Source organism: Micropterus salmoides, unplaced genomic scaffold, assembly GCF_014851395.1.
Source record: "Micropterus salmoides isolate LMB-PRFRI ecotype aquatic unplaced genomic scaffold, ASM1485139v1 Ms_hic_scaffold_337, whole genome shotgun sequence".
Classification (NCBI taxonomy): domain Eukaryota; kingdom Metazoa; phylum Chordata; class Actinopteri; order Centrarchiformes; family Centrarchidae; genus Micropterus; species Micropterus salmoides.
Window position 1 is genome coordinate 11,523 of NW_024042673.1, and position 15,056 is coordinate 26,578.

The 15,056-nt window shown below is 39.8% G+C and overlaps 2 long non-coding RNA genes across 2 annotated transcripts; both read right to left on the reverse strand.

Moving 5' to 3' along the window:
- Window positions 1-7,375: 7,375 nt before the first annotated feature.
- Window positions 7,376-9,334, reverse strand: LOC119884346. Its single transcript, XR_005440981.1, has 3 exons — window positions 9,268-9,334; window positions 9,000-9,182; window positions 7,376-8,311 (listed from the first exon to the last, which is right to left on the reverse strand). It is a non-coding gene; the product is annotated as an uncharacterized LOC119884346 (long non-coding RNA).
- Window positions 9,335-12,470: 3,136 nt separating this feature from the next.
- LOC119884345 lies at window positions 12,471-13,343 on the reverse strand. The gene is made up of 2 exons (XR_005440980.1): window positions 13,123-13,343; window positions 12,471-12,702 (listed from the first exon to the last, which is right to left on the reverse strand). It is a non-coding gene; the product is annotated as an uncharacterized LOC119884345 (long non-coding RNA).
- Between the last annotated feature and the right edge of the window lie 1,713 nt (window positions 13,344-15,056).

Sequence of the window (15,056 nt, forward strand, 5' to 3'; positions counted from 1 at the left end):
CTACTTGCAGGGATGGCAAGAGTACAGGCAGATTTGTAGTTTAGTTGTAGTAAATGGTCATGTGACTTCATGTCAAAAACATGTAATCCCTCAAACCCATTTCTGTAACAGGCTGTAAACATGTTTACTTCTGCTCTAAAGTTGGGCATTTTAACATGGGCAACTATAGGGAATTTGGAGCCAGCCTCAAGTGACCATTCGAGGAACTGCAGGTTCTGCATTTTATAATTCTGAAAAAAGATGTTCCGATATTTTGATATATTGACATAAGTCATTACCTTTAAGTCTGATTTAAAGAAATTATAGCTAAACGTTAGCTATACTACAATACTATAATCTCATTGGGTGAACAAACATCACTGAGTGGAGTCAAATACCATAGTGTGTTCCACTGAATACTTGCTGATTTTTTTAATACATAAAAGTGAAATTCATCACACTGGCTGGCAAGCTAGCCAGCTTACGTTACGTAGGTAGCTATTGGTGATTATGGGTTTGAACTTGGAAAGTTAACACAGTTTTGAGGATACAGCACACTACAGTGGGTCTGTACTGAATGTGGAGCAGACATAAAGTTGAATGAATGTGATTCATGTGGTGGCATAAACAAAAAAAAAGGACCTTGATGCGAGCAAGGCTATTTTGTTAACCTGGATCTTTTGTTTTCGCTTGTGTTGTTAATGACTGATAAACATGAAATCCACTTTTGCTGGAGTGTGGGGGGCTTGCACTTACCGAGTACCGAGTGATGTGGAAAGAAGTCATAATCCTGACGACACTCAACTTCTTTTCCTTCCTCTACAGCTCACATATTGACCACATGCCTGGCAGTGAAGAGCTGAATGTGACAGCTTAATAGCTGTATACTTGATGGAAGATGTCATGGTGTCATCCTCCAGAACTACAAGAAACCTTGGTGTGTTCATAAATAATCACCTGAGTCTCAAATCAGATGTCAACTCATTCAACCACATTTATCCAAGATGCCGCCCAGATGCTAGTGCAGGAGGCGGTCATGTCCACACATCAAATTGCTGCATTGCCCCACTGGCTGATCTTGTTATACAAGCAGTCAGCCCCATCCAACTGATCAAGAAAGCAGTAACTCACGTGGTCTTTAACCTGCACACACAGTCACATACATCGATGCATTCCCTCCACTGGCTCACTGAGTGCAGAACCCTGCATAAGACTTTATAAGCGTATCAGGACAAGAACGGAGAGGCACCTGTCTGCCTCCAGGCTATGGTAAAATTAGGTGCTGTAATGAAATCTCTGTAATCTACTTGTCTCTTACGCTCTATGACATCGCGTCTGCTGAGTGGATTTGTTCTGTCCTCTGCATGGCTTCATACCCCAACGGGAACGTTTCAGGGGTGACAAGGGCATTCCCTGTAACAACTTATTATAATTGCGACAGAGATTATATTTTTTGAATGTGATAAGCTTGTTTGCTGCAGAGTGTCAAAGATAAATAGGTTTGTTGGCAAAATTTACTTGTCGATTGTCTCTCAACCACGACAATTGGAGGTCCTCAGTTCGCAGTAGAAGTGTGTGCCTGCCAGATGTAAATGGGTGTAACCAAGTGTGAAAAAGGGTGTTTCTGACATAGAGCATATGCATGAGATACATTACAGTCACCTTTCCCAGGATAGGTGGATCCTAACAATATGTTTTATACTGGGGCGAACTGGGTATTTGTTTCAAAGAGACCAGGAAAGCTGTAAATCTCATTTAATGAAGTACTAGTCGGACATTTGGCATCAATCAGAAACCTTATCGGCCCCCGACAGACATATTACGTTATTGTTACATTTTGTTGTGCTATGGGGAAGTTTTGACCCTCAAAATGTGCAATTACCATTGTTTTCATTTTTAAACATCGACCATCTTGGTCAGGATATAATTATAATTAGGATATCCTTTTCCACTCACCAGTAATAAGTCACATTTGATGATTTCCCCTTCACGTTTCAAACTGAATTGGAGGGCTTTTTCCAAGCCCAGAGGTTGTGTCATTGGATGCTTGGCATTGCAGCCATGGTGATGGATTTGAGGCCCTTCTCAAAAACAACACGGCTTACCTTTAATCGTGGCGGTCCACTTTACACATTAGCACAATCAATTTAATTGGGGAAATGGCTGAACGAGAGGTGACATCAAAGACGGAGGCAAATGGCCCAACGCATGCAATCACCCAGCATCCATTGCTGCCCCTGGACGGGGCCGTGCGTCACAGTGGATACAGTGGAAAATGTGAATCGTTCACAATGCCTTGTAATGCAGCAAGAGAGAGAGGTCTGTGAGGCCTGCCAGACTGCATCACTGTGCCCATTTGTCTGGGTGGTGTTTTTTAAGTTACTTTTGGGGGTCATGGAGCTCTGGCATGTGACTTCACATCATGGGGAGAGATATTTATCCACATCCTTGTGTTGGACACAGTATGAAACAATCAGCAACTTTTATGGTTTTAGGAGCCAGATTCTTATATGTCACTTTCTCCTTGCTTACATCAAGGTAAGGACAAGGTCAGACCAGACCACTTGTTTGACTTCCAGTTACTGTATAATGCTGTTCTTTGTAAATGTTACCATGTAAAACAGTATATGGGTAGGGAATTGTCACACCCTGCGTTTGTCTGTGAGTGGAATCAAGAGCTTTTTACAGCAAAGCTGATATTGACCCAGAAATAATTGATTAGGTTAAACCTTAAATTTTGTACTAATATATTTTTGGACAATTCTGGCACATTATTACCTTATAAAGTTAAATTGGCTGTTAGTAAGCTGTTGCCTATTTAAACACTGTAGACACAGAGCAAAGTGTATTCATTATTCAATGAATTAAAGTTCAATATTCACTCTCCTTGTAGCTCGGTTTGGCTCTCCACCAGCTTCTGAGAAAACAAGCTTGCTCTTTAGCTGCTAATGCTCTACTTTCCCCACCACAGGCTCTGACAAGCTTTTTTGCTGGAAACAACTGGTGTGTGTGCGCGTGTGCGTCTGTGTACACGTGTATTTACTATTCTTGTGGGGTTCCACCAGCTTTGTGGGAAGCAAAAAGGACCCAAAAAGTTCAAAGTGCTGTTTAATGTTTAAATACTTGATTTTAAGGTTCAGGTTTGAATTAGGTAAGGGTTAAGGTTAGGGTAAGTGGCTAGGGAATTCATTATGTCAATGAGATGTCCCTACAAAGACAGTAAGACATCATTGTATGTATGTGTGCATGTTGGCACTGTGTACCCTATAACCAATGGTACTGAGATATTGTACTTAAGTAAAAGTAGCAATACAACAATGTAAAGATATTCCATTACGTCTCACTCACAGGTAAAAGTCCTGCTTTTAAAAAATTGCTTAAGTAAAAGTAAACAAGTACTGGCAGAAAAAAATTTACTCAAGAGTATCAAACTGTCCCCATTTAAAGTTATATTTTTCATGCATTATTGGAATATTAATACTGATTAATTGATGTGTACATGTAAGCAGGATTTTAAAGTTTAAATTAAAGTTGGTAGTCTAAACTATCTGTGAAGCAAATGTAATGACATAAGTACAATATTTCTCTAAAATGTAGAGAAGTATAATTACAAAGTAGCATATTATGGAAAGACTCAAAATTGTACTTGCGACACAAGTAGTACAGTTGTGTTGGTGGTACCTCCTTTGACTGCTGACGCCTCACCAAGGGTGCTGGGTTCATTTCAGTAGTGGGCCAAAAAGTGTGCAGCAGAATATAGACTGGAGATTTCACATCAAGAACCAATTCACTTTTACATTTACACATTTAAAGCCACTTATGTCAAAGATTGCAAGCCTCTGGAGCAACTATGGGTTAAGTGTCTTGCTCAGTGCCACACACGTCACAGTGAGACGTTTCTTGTGGCAGCGACCTCTATTGGCCTTACAACCCAAACACATGACAACAACAGTTGCGTATTATCAATAGCCAGGAAGTTGTGTTTTAGTAGTGGGTGGAATGATAGAAAGGTAGTCGCTTTTCACTCAGGAGACCGGCATTCAGTTACCGTGTGAAACAAGATTGATTTTTTTTAATGACGTTTCATAGTAGCATTAGCTACGTTAGCTTCGTATCATTATCTAGCTAGCTATGTTAGCGTTAAATGCGTCGACAGCCACCCTGTAGCCCCTTACCCTCACACAAACCTTCACAGGGGTGTGCGCCTAAACTTAAGTCAGTGATTTTATGCATGTCAACCGGTGAACCCAACAACTGTGCAGATTGGCTTCACGGCTGATAGCTCACCTTCTTTTTGTAGCTCTGGTCTCCACGTGTTTATGCCATGTGAGGTAGGCTACGTGATTTCCAAAACAAAAGGTCTGGTTGGGAAACGGAGTTCTAAATTGCCGTTTTGGGAGGCATGGACAAACATCACCGATAGGGGTGCTATTTTAGGGTACAGTCATGTGTGTCGTGTTCGGAGGGTGGTTAATGTTGTAGTTTGGATTGGAGGAGGTTGTTGTCGTTTGTTTAACAACAAAGCCAGCTGAGCTAGCATTGCAATGAATGAAGTTCCACAAAAAGCAACGTGAAAAAAACTATTTCCCACATCTATCCTACTTCTACATTATGTAGACTTAAAATAACTGCTTCATAATTATTTTGATGGTACATAGATTTGCGATTGGCGTTTCTGTCATTGCCACTCAGGACACTGATTATTGGCACTATGTAACGTTGGAATCCCGTGCACAAACGCTTCACGACAACAGCGTAATGGTTTACGGTGCCAACACAACTCTTCAGCAAGCAAGCTATAAGAAGAAGCAAAAATGCAATGTACAAAGTAAGTTCTTATGAAGAAGCTAGCTTGGTATTCTCATTAAGCATATCATGGCAGAGGCTGCAAAGAGACCGTAAAAGACGTTGGAAGGAGGAAGCGAGGAAGAGAAAACGAGAGTGACCGAGCAAGAGACCGGGACAAGTGTAAGTATTGGACTAGCTTTTACTTGTTGAAATGAGCTGAAAGTGTCAGGATTTCGTGGGTGAGCGCAGAGGAGGGGAGTCTAAACGCACAACACTGGAGCAGTGACTCAGTTCAAGGTTTTTAATCCAAATGAAAACAGGTTAACTAGCTTACGGACAGTAGACAGGAAAATCTGGCAGGCAGGCAGGCAGGCAGGCAGGCAGGCAGGCAGGCAGGCAGGCAGGCAGGCAGGCAGGCAGGCAGGCAGGCAGGCAGGCAGGCAGGCAGGCAGGCAGGCAGGCAGGCAGGCAGGCAGGCAGGCAGATGACAGAGTGTAACACACTACAATGACCAGACAAAGACTGAGGGAAACAAGCAAGGATATATACACAGGGATAACGAGCTGGGAGGAGACACACAGGTGAGGGACATGAGGCTAACGAGACACAGGCAGGCAGACAGAGAGCAGGGGGAAACCGAGAGTTACTAACAGGTGCAAAACACACCATACACTAACTGGAACTCAAAGTACTTAGCGGAGAAGCAGGCAGAGGAATTACTGGGGGAACAGACAGAACATTTGACAGGCTGACATGGGGCAAAATTAACAACCAGCACAGACAGAACACATGTTACAAAATACCAGACAAGAATCTAAATTCAGACAATAACAGAAACACATTGAAATTAGACAAACCATGATACAGGGATCATAACAGTCAAAACCTAAACGAGAACCCATAACTAGAACCCAGAATACAGAGCAGACTAAACAAAAATAATACAGACAATGAACTAGAAGCATTGACATGATATGGAACCAAAACCCAGACTCCCCAACAAGACACACAGGATCGTGACAGAAAGAGCTGAAAGGATGCAAGACAGATGGTGATCTGGCTTGCTTGCTGTTGGAATAGTAAGTGATACTGCAGTGTATTGTGTTGTTGCACTTGCTTGATGTTTGGCTGTGTTGGGAACTTGCTAATACTTCATGGTAATGTCATCATAATAAATGCATGTGTGCAGCTGTCATTCTGTATGACAGGGATGAATTACACTCTGAAACGGTCGGCACACCAAATTGCGCAAAAAAAACAAATCTTACATAATGTTGCTATAATTGGCTTCAAATGAGGCTTAACATCACACAGTTTCCAAGTTTGAAGTCATAATCAATCTACAAGGTACACTTCATCGGCCGTATGAGATAATTATTGAGTTAATATGTGGTATACAGTTTGGTTATGTTTAGGCAAAAAAAACTACTTGGTTAGTTTTAGGGAAACATCATGCTTTTGATTAGGTTTGGAATGAAATAAGCAAATTATGTTAAGGCTGATGGGTTGCATTGGAGTTACTTGAAAAACCCTTATCATCTCACACTGACGCTGAAGGGTACTTTGTCAGGCTTTCTTAAAGCATCTGTATTTTACTCCCTAAGATGAGACCGGGCTCCAGTATGTTATGATCCACTAAAGTTAGGCACGAGATTACGAAATGAATAAATCCAAGTTTTTGTTTTATTTTTATGTCTGCAGTCATTTTGACTGTAAGGGAACCGGTGTAGGTACCATATAAGCTCTGCCTGTAGATCTACTCTGCTCGGCTGAGTCCTTCATTTACAGATGATGTAACACACTATGATTGGCTGTTAAGTGTTCATAGTGTGTTCATGACGTACTACCAAATTTTGATCGTGTTTGTGTTTGTCTAGACAAAGAGATCTACATCTAATAAAATTTAACATCTAAAAGCTTGTGTACAGATTGGTCACTGTCAACCTTAATATATTGACTATATTAAAAATCGAAATTAAAAAATCTATCTGGTATTGTAATATTAAAATATCTACTACATATCTATAGAAAGTTGTAATAATGTAAATAATGGCACTATATTTGTTCTAATAAATATTAGTCCCACACTGCAGTAAGATATGTCTGCACAGCACAGAATTAAATGCTGTCTACATTAAATGTAGACCATATAGAAATTATTTTACATTAATAAATATACTCTCTTTATATATACACCCAGTGAACCTACACTGTAAACAAACAGAAATTTTACATTAACATTTTATTAGTTTCTTTCTCTACACAAACAATCACACAAATCAAATCAAAATGTGGTAGTGTGTGGTGTGAACACGCGGCTCCTGTACACTTTTCAAAAATTATCCACAGGACAAGAGGAAAGTGATAAAATGACCTGCCTCTGAAAAAGCTACCCTGGTAAGTTTTTCCCACAAAATCATGTTTTTGTTGCCCTCCATTACAGTCGCACACAGCACTTGGCATAGTTAACAGTGGCTCAATTCCAGCATATTCGTCTACGGTGAAGTACCATAGAAAAAGTCCACCGTAAATACTCTGGTAGCGCTTAATAAAATGTTCCCTGGTGTGTGCAGTCACGCACCTACAAGTTGTAACAACACAATGCAAGTGCAAACAGTCACATTTACTTGGTTTGTATTCAAAATTGGATGAAATTCAAACAATTTACATATATTTAACATGATGCAGGTCTTACATACCGAGTGCTTGTCTTACAATATGTAAATGTCCTGAATCCAAATGTAAGGAAGGTCCTGTACAACTATGGATTTCAACAAAAGCTTTCTCTCACTTCATATGCTCCACATATAGTTGTTTGATTTTATATTTTAAATTTCTTTGCACATTCCACGAGCCACCACCATCTCCACCCCATCTTTCACTCATCAGTCATCACCACATGCAGTGTCCTATGTGAAAGGCTGTAGAGGTCAAGACCACGCTGTCCATCTCTGTTACTCTGTTCATGAATAAACAGAGGCCAGTGTACGGGTGTGCGTGTCCGTCAGGGCGATTACACGAACACGGAAACACACACAAGCGCTCACACAGCCTCGTGCCGACTCCACTGGCATAATTAGAAACATTTGGGATCATTTGCAAAGGGAACACGAGCTCTGATGGGATCCAGATGCACTACTGGGTTTCACTGAAATACAGGAACCCTTATTTACGAGGGGCCATTACTGGCTCCTCACCCAGGGAGGTGTGTGTGTGTGTGAGTGTGCACATACTACCCGGTTTGTCAGGATACTAAATGAGTGTTTGGGGGTGGATCATCCATATTAGGTCAAACTCAGTTTAATAGCTTTTGTATTTGTGGGAAAATGAGGGTTTGTATTCATTGTATTTCTGAACAGTGAACTTGAATTAACTTGGGGGGGGGGGGGGGGGTCAAAAGCAGAAGTTTCCAACACACAGAAAACGTACAGTTCACCATTTTCTTAGTGATTTCAAGATGCAACATATTCTCAACAAAATGTATACCAATGATTATTTTACGGCTTCTTCTGTTGGTGTCAACAAAATGACTCTTCTGGATTTCCTGTGGAGGAGCAAAAAAATCACGCAATTAGCTTCCCTAGTGTTTTCATGAAATGCTCTTAACTGAGAAGTGAGACCTGCAGCAGGGATGATTACTGTTTACAGTACAAAGAGGACAAGCGTTGTCACTTGCAGCACTATGCTGCCACCTTGTGGCTACAAGAGGAACAGGCACTAAAAGTTGGTCAGGGTTGCTTGTGGTTTCACATAATCATGGATCAAACTGGGTTTAGAAGTAGAGGTTCTTTGTCCCGATATGTTGAAAAGACATTAGATTAAAAAATGTTTGGATCCAAGGCTTTAGATTTAATTTAGAAAGTGGTTGGGTTTAGACGAAAGATTGTTGAGATCATGTAAAGTTCATGTCAGCAGAATTTCTCTCTGCCCTTGAATTTGATATGATCCTGTGAAGCATTGCCATGAACCAACAAGGCATAACCAGCCACGAAAAGAGCCATTGCTATTGATATATGATCATATTGCACATTTCTTCAAAAAATTTATCAAATACTCAGTAAAATCAACAGCTTTTTTGTTTATGTAAAACCCCTGGAGAGTCCTCACTCTTGATGGCACATAAGAAGATTTGGTTTAGCAACAGCTTCAGGACTGTCAATAATAATAATAATAATAATGAAGAAGGTCATGACGTGTCAGATCATCCTGTCATACTTTGAAAGATCACTGACCTTTCTGCAGCTTTGTAGGTCATCGATAAAATCAGCTTAATGCATTGATCAGAACACCCGTAGTGTTCATTCTGTCCTCAGTCTCCATCACCACTTCCTGACTGATCAGAGAGCACAGTGTTGCTGTGTAACACTGCAACATCACTCATGTCCCAGTAAACTGATCAATGGAAGGAAGGATCCCTACAGAAAACAGACAAACAGGTGAGGACATTAGGTTTGATGGGTGCAAATGTGTACATCTGAATGTTAGTGTATGTGTGTGTACCTGGTGCAGGCCGACAGAGAGTCAGTCGAACCTCATGTGGTGAAGTCTTGAACAGCTTTAGCACCTTCTACAGAAAGAATAGAGAACTTTTATAATATATGATAATGACGCTGCAGATCTTCAATAATTTTAAAAAGTATCAATTCCATGCCACGTAACTACAAAAAGGTGTATCAGTATTTCCTGTCAGGGTGAAGAAACCTATCCTATTAAAACAACATTTTAGACCATCACATGAGAGAAAAATAACCCACAATAGTCAAATTAATATTTATGCCTGCATATTTATGTGCAATATGGTCAGACTATTGAACCGGCTTTGGTTAAAGGCTCGTCATATAGATCCAGTGCCGTGCTGATCTACCCTGCAAAAATTACATGTAGCCATAAAAAATGCATCATATTAGAGATAGACGACAATATGATTTTAATGAAAGGGCAATAACAACATCATCATCATGCAAAGTAAATTAAAGAAAAGTCCCATCACATCAAGCAAATCAAGGGTTACTGATAAGATTAGTAAACACAAATGGAAAAAAAAACTTAATTTGAAATCTGCACATACTGGATAGGATAGCTCCTTCAGTGACTGCCCATTGATGGCCAACATGACGTCTCCCTCCTGGATCCTGCCGCACTGCTGAGCTGGCTGGCCGGGGAAAAGCTGCTTTATTCGGACCAGCCTGCTGAAGTCCTGAGTTGGGGGATCCAGCTCGCACATTATGAAGCTGAAGCCCAGGCCGTTGGCACTCTTAGTTAGAGTCACTTCCTGGGTGTTGTCTGAGGATTTGGAGGAGGAAGACGGAGGCAGTAACGGAATAATGATGAGGTGAAAAACGATCAGGGATGAAAAGGAATTGGAAGTGGAAGGGTGAACAGAGGGAAGGGAAGAGAAAAGATAGAGCTCATCATCTTTTTTATTTTAGAAAATTCATTGGACAATGTTTATTTTTTTAAATTTTTTATTAAAATTTTTTTTGTCTTGTTGAGACTGAAACTTAAAGGTGCCATAGGTAAGAACGTGAAGCAATTTACATGTATCAATAACCTTGTATTGCCAATGTGTGAACAGATTGTAATGCAAATTAAAAAGGAGAACTTCCCTGACTTTCTTGGTTGCCAGAGGGTGTGACGTTTATGCGCACTCCCGAGTGCTTTCTCGTCCACTCCCCTACAGCCTCAACAGTGTGCAACACTAGCTAATGTTAGCTTAGAAACTGAGTCAACTAACAACAACAAACTACTGGCACTGCCAATAACACAGTCCAACACAGTTCAAAAGTCCAAAGTCAAAACTAACATTACTGCAAAGCATGTGAAACATATTGGGATATTGTAGTTTTAGCTGGCTAATGTTAGCAAACGTTAGCTTGCTTGCTAACACAGAGAAAGCTAGCTAATGAAGCTTGAGCCTTGAGTGTAAAACATAAGCTAATTCATCCAGACTCATGGGGCTGATCTGCTGGTAGATTGGCTAGCCTGCAGGTTGCTTTATCGGCTGGTGTTGTGGCGGCGTACTAATGTTATCACTAGCAAAATACTCTCTGAGTGCATAATCAAAATCTCTCTCTGAAATTTGTTTAGCTTTTCGCAGGAAGACTGCACTGCTTGCGGTGGTGTTTGGTCTGGCAAGGTGGTCAGAAGATGCCGCAGGCAGTGATCGTCTCAAGGTCTGCTGCACCTAATCAAATCCCTTCCTTTTCCGACACTGATGAGTGTATTTCTGTCGTAGGCTGGGGGGGTGTTGTAGGCTGCTGTCTCAATTTACATGTACTCATATGGCAGACACTTTTATCCAAAGCGACTTAAATTTGAGGAATAACATACTAAGCATCAATAAAGCATCAATACAGTAAGAGATCTACAAGTGACCATAGATACTAGTAAGAGCCATAAGAGAATTAACCCCTGTGTAAAACTAACAACTGCGTTCTACTAGCCAAGAGCAATACAAGGCAGGGTCACTGGGATGGGGGAGTGACAATAGTAACTTTCTGACAGGGAAAATAAGATTCAGAACCTACAGGTGGATGATATGGTGCAAGGTTGGGTCTTGTGTTGGACATGCAGCATGTTTCACTGAGAAGGTTATGTCAGTTGCAGCAGACAATAGTCGTCTGTCTGAACTAGCTTGCAGGCGTCGCTTCAATCTGGTGCAGGTATACTAGAAAGGACGGACAGTTTTTCTTTGTTCTACATTTCACACATTACTTTCAGTAATTAAAAAAAACAATAGTTTGTCATTTTGGGAAATACAGAATACACTTCTTTTGGATTGTCTGACTACAGAGTATTAGAGTATTTGTAACATTTCAATAGCATACTGGTTGAGAGTCAACAATTCAACTGTTTCACAATAAAACCGTTTTCTAGGTTTGATTAGGTTTCGGCACAAAATGACCCATCTTGTCAAGGGTATGCTCATGAATTGTCATGTGAACTCTACTGATAATCTGTTAAACATCTACAGACAAAGTAAAACAATTGTTACAAATTCTCTATAAACTATTTCTAGACGGACTATCCAAATATATATTCCCATACCCATTCTTGCTTAGGGCTACCTCTGTAATATCTCATAAAATATAACGCTACAGCAAACAGCTGGTTAGCATAAAGACTGGAAACATGCTAAAACAGCTAGCCTGGCTCTGTCCACCGGTAAAAAAAATTAAAGAAAGATAAGAAGAAGATATTACGAGTTTATACGTGATCTTTAGAGGTTTTAGTAGGCGGATTTTGTTACCTTTGGACAGAGCCGGTTTTCAGCCTTTGTGCAAAACTAAGCTAACCCCCTGCTGGTTGTAGCTGTATATTTACCACACAGATATGAGAGTCGTATCAGTATTTTCATGTACCCTCAACAAGAAAAACATTTCCCAAAATTAAAAACTTTTCCTTAAAGCAGACTATAGTTTTTGCAACAGTTGGATTCATTCAGGAGTTATTTTTTCGGTTCGGATTTTAAAAGTTCTTTTGATTTCAAATACAAATGTGTCAACCATAGGTGTCAACTCAAATATGGTCAGAACAGATTCTCTTGATCACAGAATAGTATTTTTTTCATCACTGGAAATAAAGGCTTGTTATTTCAATATAAAAGAAGTATTACTTGCATGTCCTCGTCAGCCTTCTGTAGACATGATGAAAGGCAACAGAAAAATTTATCACTTATAAAACCATTTTGATAGAATTAAAAATTCAGTTCAGTAACTTTATTCAGTGACAGATATATACATAAAGGTACATACAATGAGCAGCAATACAGGTCTGTACAGAAATGGGTAGGAGGGACATTTTGAAGGTTTAGATGTCAATGGACATTGGCTATTTTGCCATCAGATGTCTTCGGTTAATGGTTGCCAAGATGATAACTTCTAAAAGGGACACCATTGACTCTGTATTAAAACAGGATCATCCTGTCTGTGATGCCTGCCAGATATAGAAGGACAGACCGAAGAATTAGGTGAGGCCAGTTGGATAAGAAGAGGAAAAAGGTCAGGGTCAATAATGAAGATCAGGATGAAGAGAAGGAAGTGTGTGAAAGTTTGCCTTGAAGCAGCCAGACTAGCATGATTGACTATTGAAGCACAAAACAGCTTAAGAGTACTTCACGCAGGTTCTTCCTCAGAAAAGTTTTGAGACATAATGTTCTGTTTCTCTTAGAGAACTGCAGATCGATCTATTGGCAAAATTGTATTTATTATGGAAAGAATGCAAAAGCACAAATGCTCTGCAATTTTTTTCTGAGCAGTTCCCAGAAAGACATCCTGGCCTTTCTTAGCTTGTTGGAGCACTTTTATGCATTTTAGTTCAAGTCCATTGGTGTAAACCTATGCTGAGTTTTCCTACCATCATTGACAAAGCTGTAGTCCCTAGGCCGGTCAGAAATCGTGTTTGCAGGAGTACTGATGGTCGAGTGGCTGTTGATCCTTAGTGGGCTGGTAGCTGGACTGATGCTTTGATTGGAAACACTGCTGCTGCTGGTGTCTGCACTGAGAGAAACCCTGGGTAGGCTCATCAAGTCCCTCTCTAAAACCAGGTTTACCACCTAGAGGAGAAAAGAGGGAATAATGTAATTGAGAGGAACACAAATGAGATAAAACTTTTAGGAAGGAGAGGGAGAGGACAAGAAAACCGCATGAAAGGGGAGAAGAAGAATGAGAGTGGAATGCAAGCGCACCATAAGGCTACCCGAACGGTGTACTTGTTGTAGGTTCCAAATCCCTGCTGCCTGCCAGATCTCTATCTCAGGCATGCAAACTCCTTACCTTTCAGCAAAATTTGCCGTTTTGAAACCAAAATGGGTCACCTACGTGATTTGTGCGGATTTGATGAGAAAATATTTGGGGTCTATATTTTATATATATTATAATACATAATATTTGGCAAACTATAGTAGTTTTCATATTGACCCTGGTGTAAATCATAATTAGTAGTATACCAAATGGACTCTGGTGTATATTACAGGCATGCAAACTCCTCACCTTTCAGCAAAATTTGCCGTTTTGAAACCAAAATGGGTCACCTACGTGATTTGTGCGGATTTGATGAGAAAATATTTGGGGTCTATATTTTAATATATTATAATACATAATATTTGGCAAACTATAGTAGTTTTCATATTGACCCTGGTGTAAATCATAATTAGTAGTATACCAAATGGACTCTGGTGTATATTACAGGCATGCAAACTCCTCACCTTTCAGCAAAATTTGCCGTTTTGAAACCAAAATGGGTCACCTACGTGATTTGTGCGGATTTGATGAGAAAATATTTGGGGTCTATATTTTAATATATTATAATACATAATATTTGGCAAACTATAGTAGTTTTCATATTGACCCTGGTGTAAATCATAATTAGTAGTATACCAAATGGACTCTGGTGTATATTACAGGCATGCAAACCCCTCACCTTTCGGCAAAATTCGCTGTTGATTTGTGCAGATCCGATGAGATGTGTGGGCGGGCTGTCGGTCATTGCAAAGAGAGCATTTAGGCCACCCGTTTTATTTATTTGGAGACGCTGGGGACATGTACCCACCACTTTTTGAAATGGCTGATTTTGTCCCCATCACTTTTTAAAAACATAATTTGTTTTAAAAAAATTCTGAAATATAGCTTGTAGTTAAATAACAAATGAAAATACCTTTAGAAATGTTTATTTGCACATTAAGAAAACATGCAATGCAATTAAAATATAGAAGAAACAAATGTGCAATGTCCAAAACAAAAAAGTAACTTAAGCTAAAAAAAAACAACCAGTAACCTAACTTTAACAACTTCTTGTCACAGTTTCTTTTTGGCCAAGTTTTCCGTTCTCTCCCTTCGAAAATGACAAAAGAGGAGGGAAGACTAAATCATGCCTGCATGTGTGTTGCCTCAGCAGGGATGATATTACATGAAAAGTCGATCTACTGGAGAAACAGATCTGAAAGCAACACAGAATGACTGAGAGCTGCACTGACTTAGATTCTGTTATATTTATATATTTTAAAATGTCAAATGCTTCCTGAATTTTGTGTTTCCTTTTACATAAATAAAAACATTTCCACCATAAATTGTTGAAGAAAATGAAGTGTTTCATAATCAAAATTTCCTGCGAGAGGTCCCCCCAGACACCCAGCTCATATATCTTGGCATTAAGGATATGTTAAAACACTGTTTAAGGATCTTTTGTTTAGTTTTCGTGAACATAATATTGTTTATCGTGATATCTTGCCAGCTAAGTGTCTCTTCACATCCCTAAACTGAGCCCTTATGTCCCCACCACTTTTTAACACA